Below are 7,931 nucleotides of genomic sequence, written 5' to 3' on the forward strand. Positions count from 1 at the left end.
GTTTTTGCAGGTTTTAATAAAATGTAAAAATAACAGTCATAATAAGCATATTTCCAGTACGCGCCTCAGGCTTGCACAGTATCGTCAACTCACTCATCAGAATCTTCGGTAATCCTCGGCAAACTTCGCCACGGCTCATTCGGTTCTTGTTGAATCCTCTGCAAACTTCGACAGTTGGTTGAACCGGCTCATTTGGTTCTTTTTGAGTTGGACGTGCTACTTCGGCTGTGCGTCCTGCGTCATCAACCCGGACCTAAAGTTCAATTCAGTTCGATTTGTGAACCGGCTCAACCGGTTACTTCCTGAGAACCGGCTCAAAAGAACGATTCGTTCAAGAACCTAACATCACTAATAAAAACTGCTTGTTTGTCATGAAGTGTTTGTCGCTAATTTGTTCTGTGTCAGCGTTGTCATGATGTGTTGTCTTAACACATTACATTTGTTGGTTTTGTGTGATGAGAGGGTCTGTACGTTTTGCCCGCTGAAGTGCAGATATTGTGTGATTTGCATTTGACTTCAATTTAGCCGTTTTATTTTGGTAATATCAGTCACTCTCGCTGTGCTGCTTTGTTGCGGTCGCACATCGGAGGAGAAGCACGGTGGTGCAGACGGCAGTCCAAAACATTTCATCTATTCCCCAAACAGTCAAAACTTAACTTCAAGAATGAGCAAGTGGTGTCAATGAGTTTAAAGTTCGGGGATCGAAAAAAAAAAAGTAGCAAACGGGATGAGCAATCATGGAATTTATTAGAGCCACAGAAAGACAAACGGTTTGCTGAAAAATGCACAAAACACAATCTTCCAACCTAGGATGAAGTCATTATGTACATTAACAATAATTTGGGACAAATATAATGTTAATTTTATGAAAAATGATGTGAGTGGCGTGGTGTGGCACGGTGCAGGGCTGCACATGTCGTCCGGTGTGCGACCGCCTTAAGGCTGGATAGCCTCTTGTTTCAGAGGAGGCATTGTCAAAGACTCTGTCACGGAATGCCAGGAGAAAACAAGGGAAGATCCAAGTGCAGTTTAAAAGAAAACAAGGTAAGATCCAAGTGCAGTTTAAAAAGTATAAATAAACAGAACAAAAACGTGGCAAAAGGTAATCCAAAACACAGGGAACAGATAACACGGTCTAAACTTAAACAACATCAAACATCAGATAACAAATACAAATACAATACTGCAGCAACGACAGACAGAGTGAGCATGGTATATATAGATGGGATGATGAGTAAATGACTAACCGGTGATCATGATCAGAAATGATTAACAGGTGATCATGATCAGAACAGAATTGACAGGCAAGGGACTATGGGAAATGGAGTTCAAAACATATAACACAGAAATGGGAGAGCGCCCTCAAGTGGCCAGTCCAGGGCACCACAACCAGACACTGTGACAGACGCGCCGCACCATGTCTTTAAAATTCCCACACATTGTTTTCCATGACTGTATGCACGCCGGCGGCGCCACCGGCGACTCTCCGCAGATCCTGACACCGGGCACTGTTCATAATCCTGCTGCGCCACAGAGCGCCTCAGCACCACTCACATCATTTTCCATTAAATTAACATTATATTTGTCCCAAATTATTGTTAATGTACATAATGACTTCATATATATACACGCACACACAAAATATAATAAAATAACAGAACAGGTCACATGGTTTTTAGAAACTAGATGTAGTTATACAATCAACCAGCAGGGGCTAATAACGGGCTTGTGCTAACCAGCAAGGCCTTGAGCCCTTTGTTGCTATGCAGGGCTGCCAGCTGAGGAGCGTTTCTTTTGTGTTTACAGGGCACAACCTCTATCTCTGGGGACAACAGCTGGCACACAGGAGGGAAAATGGGCAGCATCCAGGCACATGCACAATTTATCTTGCTATAAGCGCACATTTTGATTTTGATTAATGATATAAAGTATCATTATATTACTCATATTTTTTGGTGTCAGCTACATAAAGCAAAGCCAATGTGCATGTATGCTAGTGTGTATTAAAAGTCAGTGACATTTTACACGTTTGTGCATTTGGCAATCGCTCCGCAAGCCTGTGTTCAGTTTGAGGGAGAGATAGAAGAGTATAAATGTGTGGCGTTTGAAAGAGGGTATGCATTGATCTACGGCGTAAAGATCTCTGTTCCTGGCAACAAAGAGCAGAGTGTGACACGAGCTAATTAATCACATAGCCTTTAACATGCCACGGCCTGAGCAAGATTGAAAGAGTGAGATATCGAGTGAGAAATGAAGGACATGGGAATGTGATGGAGAGATAAAAGGAAGTCAGTGAGGGGGAAAGGGATGCAAAAGGAAAGTACACAGAGACACAACAGTGAAGAAAGTGAAAGTACCAGCTGTATGTTGCTCAGGGCACCCAGTAAACATTTAATAAACAGTTAATAAAACCCATTAAACAGACGATAAACAGTTAATGAACAGCTCATGAATTGGTGAAGGTAAAGCCTTTATATTCTTTTAATTTTTGCTCTCTTTGTGTGTGTATGTGTGTGCAGTTTCAAGCTGGCTGGCACAAGTGAATGTTTCAATTGTTCATAATTCAGAAACATGCTGAAATGTCTATAACAATCGTGTTTTTTTTTTTTGCAACAGAATTGTGCATGCTTTGAAATACGGGCTGTCTAACTGTCTGTTTTTTATGTTAATAAAAAAATAATAAAGACAATAAATGGGATTGTTGTTATCTCAATGGTTCAAATGATGGTCTATTTAATGTCATAAATAATTGCTGTTTATTTATTTATTTTTTGCCTTTTTTTAATCCTTCCTCATTCCACTGAAATATAAATACATGGTTTTCCTTTCCTTTCAGTTCTGTGAAATATAATTAAATAATTTTAGTAAAAGGACATAATTATAGAAAATAGGCTTGCTAAAATTGCAATTCTGTAAGATTGCAATATTTTTTATTTTCATTTTATTTTGGAAATTTGACATTTGACTCAAAATTCATAACACACCTTTCTTCAAGCTGCATGATTTTTGCCATCATTCATGCCCATACCACAAATTTTGTGGGATGAAATATACTCTGAAGTTTAATACTTATGGATAGGGGAAAGCAGGCCATTTAACATAAAACTGCACTTCATATAGTTAACTGCTTTGCCTATATATAATCTATATTTCCTCCATAGTTGTATTTCTACAGGCAGATTAACGGTTTGGCTCTTTCTGCAGAGTAATGTGAGGCTGGTTCTGCTTTTAATTAGTGCCGGACCACCAAGTTTAACATCTGTCTGTTTCTGATCTAACCTGTGGTTATGGAATTTGGTTTTAATCGTAATTCTTTGCTGTCATTTTACAGTGAGGTCCAGCATCCCACAACAAACCTGGACCAGAAAAACAGCCGCTCACATCCCATCACATCACTCACTGCACTGGATCTGGGGATTTCATGGATGATCTCAAAAGGAGCAGCCAGACATCTGATTGAGATTTTGGAGGCCTTCATGCCATCATACACTGGTGTCATTTCTTCATCAGCTAATGGATGGCCAGGGTGGAGGTGCTGACCAGCGTCTCAGTGAGTAATGACGATAATGCAGTAGAACTGTACTGGTTGGTGTGGAAATGTAACAGGTTAATTGAGGCTCACTTTATGACTCTGTATTGAGTGAGAGATTAATATATTAAATGGATGCCAGATTCCCTAGAGGTCTGAAAAGGTGGTGTGTCATTGAAAGAGGGGAGGGGCTATTACTCAGTTTCAATGAGGAGGTGAGGCCAAGACTACTAGGTACAGTACATACATGTGTGACAATACTTTTGATCATAATTTTGAACATTACATTTATTGCTTTATTCATTTTTTAAAATAAAACTATACTTATACTTATTTTATATACTTATTTTTTTAATAACAATATATTTGAATTAGAAAATATGTAATTTAGTTATTTATTTATTGCTTAAAGTGTGCCAATGCTATCTTAAAAATGAAATACATTATTTATTTATTTTTGGTGGTTAAAGTGTCCAAATGCATTTTGGGGCCATCTTCTTAAATCATTCATATTTACATAATGAAAAAGGTCAGAGCAAAGTATTGTGATTTCCCAAGCAACAGTTAATCACTGTTGCACTCATATGGAGAGAAGAATAGCATCTCAGTTCTCAGAGGCCATTTATCTGCGAGCCAATCTCATTATTAAAACAAAGAAAGATCTGCTGTACATCAATAATGATGAACACTGACTGAAAATCTAACACACATGCACACGCCATCCACTCTCACTCTCAATCTGTTATCTGCTTCCTACCACTGATCTAAGTCATCCATCCATGTGCAAAAATGAATTAAATTGATTTCTTATGAAGAAACCATCAAACCTTGTATTTCAAGACACCAAGCCATTGAGAATGAAGATGGATGGGACATTATACATAAACAGCAAGAGAGGTGAATCACTGTCTTACATGCTGGAACGTATTTAGGTGAGGTAAATATTTGTGAGGGAAGTAAATGACATATCAAATGGCATCTTTAGCATTGCAGTGGTTGTGTTTAAAGTTTTCTTTCTGGCAAACTTCTCATTTACTTTAATTGCTCACCACACATATCCAAATGCTGAAGTTTTCCTGAGACAGTAGTGGCCCATAACAATGACATATCAGGGAGAGATATCATCTCCACTCACTGTCTGTGGCATGTGTGTGTTTTGCATTTGTGTGTGTGTGTGTGTGTGTGTGTGTGAGGGAGAGGTTTGTCCATGTGCAGACCTTTCCTCGCCTCCAGCTCCAGTCGGATAATGAAAGAGTCTGTTGTGTTGTTTCTGAGTCTCTCTTATCTGCTTCTGAAGGACTGTGTGAGTGTGTGAGCTGTGATACAGACAGACACGTGATTTTTGCAGAAAAGTATTTGCTGTTGACTGAATAGTCAAGGTCAGCTGAGAGCAAAAAACCTTCAGATGCCTATTAAAAATATACACACATTCTCTCCCATTGGAGTATTGAAGTACTGAGAGAACAACTACTAATGCATTTAATTTTATTTCATTCTTTTATTTAATAATAATATGTATGTATGTATGTATGTATGTGTGTGTGTGTGTGTGTGTGTGTATAAAGCCTTTAAACCCATTCATTGTTATTGCATGGATATCCTGCTATTCAGACTTCTCTCCTGGGGCAAATCCAAATAAAAAATTCCTCTGCCATGCTTAAAAACACAATTCAAAGAGCATGGCCTCCTTAAGTTTCTTAATTTAGAGCTGATATTCATAATTTGCTCCAGAGACAAAGAGAACGTGAGAACGAAGAGAGTCGTTTTCGTATTCCCATGAAGGCAAAGAAACGTCCTGGAAATCTGAATTGTTTACTTATTTTGATGATTCTCCCATTTAAGGGCATCCATGAAGAATTGCTGTAATGCTGACATCAAGATCAGCTCCGAACTAAAGCTCCTCATTTCCTTGTGTTTGGCTTGGATTGTGCACATTAAAACACTGAGGATGTTTTCACTGCGATTGAGGAATTCTCTATAAAATAAATCTGACAGCATCATCTGCACTAAATATATTAAATATCATTGTTTTTTCACTGAGGAATAAAGCAAATCGGGTGATGCCGCAAACATTTGCATGCCGCAGTTCCCGGCGATCTGGCAGACCAGACACCTGAATCAGCTCTATAAAATGCCAAAAGAGAGCGTTACTCTGCTGTGGGTTTGGGTTTATGCATAATGCTCTTTACTGTTATTTGATGAATTACTGCTGTCATGATCAATAAAAATGTACACAAATGTCTCTTTTTAATAACATTTTCTTTATCGCCTGTTATACTCAAAATTAACTGCAGCAGGAAAATAGTGCTGAGTTTTGTAATTTTATAAGCCTTAATAAGAAGCCATGTTTTAACCGAAATGAATGACCTGATGATTACTCAAATCTTGTCTTTTTTCCTGACACAGAGCAATCGTATGGCTTCAGGAATATAGTCCACAAGTCAAATGGACTGTTTTTATGATGAGTTTGTGTCTTTTTCTTTGTTTGACTGCATTTCAATCATACAGGTTTCAGAAAACATCAGGGCAAGTAAATAATGAAGATTACATTTTTTAATTTAATTTAATTATTTGTATTTATTTATTACTTTTTCTTGTTTTAACTGAACTCTGAGCACTTTCATAAATGGTCTCAGTTTGATTCACTTCAAGCAAATTCATTTCAAGCCTACACATATCAAACAATCAAAAAACACTTCAGTGAGTGTTATTTTAGTAGTAGTTATAGGCTATACAATTACAGTATTTATTAACATGTTAAATGAGCTTTTATTTTTCAGACCTGCAAATGGGTGAAACGTTTCTTAAATCAGCAGTGGAAATCATTTAGAAAAATTCTGATATTAGAATAGAAATGCGAATTCTCTCTCTGACAGTATAGGAGGCACTTATGTGGAAAAGCACAAAAAGGCTTCCGATGATATCCTCTTCTCGCTATTTTTAGTTGTACAAAACAGTTTGATAGATATTTTAGTATACTAATATAAAATGAACTAATATAGTTATTGGTGTTATTTTAAATTAGATTTCATTATTTGCTTGTTTTTATTTTTAGATTTTATTTATTCTGTTTTCATTTTAATTTTTAGTTAAATTGTTAGTAATTGTGTTTTGTATTATTGTAATTTTTATTAAATAATTCATTTTTAATGTCTGTTTTTATTAAGTTTTAGTTTTCATTTATATAGTTTTAGTTATTTTAGTATTTCAACTTAAACTAAATAAAAAAAATAAAAAATAAAATAAAATATATATATACAACCTTGTTTTTTTATATTTAATTTTATTTCAGTTAATGTTTATTTTATTTCAAGTAGTGAGAATTTAGTTTTAGTTAACGATTATAATGTAGCATAAAAACATCTGTAATGTTACCATGTGTAAATTATTAACCGCAATTGTTAAAACATTCTCACATGATCTGTTTTTCTGAGAAACTAGTGTCTTCTCTCTCCTCCTCAAACTATCTGTAGCTCCAGCCAAAACCATAAAGTGCTTTCAGGCACGTCTCTCATCCGCTGCCTGATTCTCTACATTGGAAGTTTGATTAATTGCAGATTACAGTTTTTACAGTTGAGTTCTCTATAACATCACTCCACAGTTAATAAAACTCCTCTTGTGTTCCGCAGAGTTAATCTAAATGATTTTCAGACGTGACTACTGCCAAAAACACTGGACTACCACACAGAACTGAGAAAACCACTCAAAAACAACAAAACACATTAACTGACCAATTATCCACTGACAAGAGCTCTAACCATTGCAACAAAGGCTGACAAAACACCCTTTGAATTCAGTCATATACTGTACATCCTCACTGCAATATATATATATATATATATATATATATATATAATTTTATTTTTATTTTTTTATTTTTTTAAGCAGTAGTGATAGAATGAAACCAAATGCGCACAGTATAGCATGTGCTCACAGTGAACAGGCTCAGGAAATGACTGATGTAACAGCACTGATCTGTAGAATCCCACTGATTATCTGTGTTTGCTTTACTGTGATCTCTTGTATATTTACAGATTACCTGTAATAGTGTGATGTCCACAGTATATTGGTGCTTGGGTTCCCAGCATGAACTGTGGCATGAATAAAATCAAGCAGTAATTTTCTTGTTTATTAAAAATTTGTTAAATATTAAGTACAAAAAATATATATTTGCATTTTGACCATGTGCAGCCAGTTATTTTCTGTAAACACTATTACACCAGGGAGAAAATTAAGCAAATTAGATCCAAGTTTGCAGTCAAAGGGAACACTAATTATCATAATGAAGAACATTTACACTGTATGTGACACCCTTCATTGCCGGCCTTAGTAAAATTCTGAAAGCCAATGCAGTATTTTGTAACAGGTTATTGTTAAATATCATAAAGCCTGTCATTTTTTT

The sequence above is a fragment of the Sinocyclocheilus rhinocerous genome, unplaced genomic scaffold (genome assembly GCF_001515625.1).
Source record: "Sinocyclocheilus rhinocerous isolate Xijiao unplaced genomic scaffold, SAMN03320098_v1.1 scaffold405, whole genome shotgun sequence".
Taxonomy (NCBI): Eukaryota; Metazoa; Chordata; class Actinopteri; order Cypriniformes; family Cyprinidae; genus Sinocyclocheilus; species Sinocyclocheilus rhinocerous.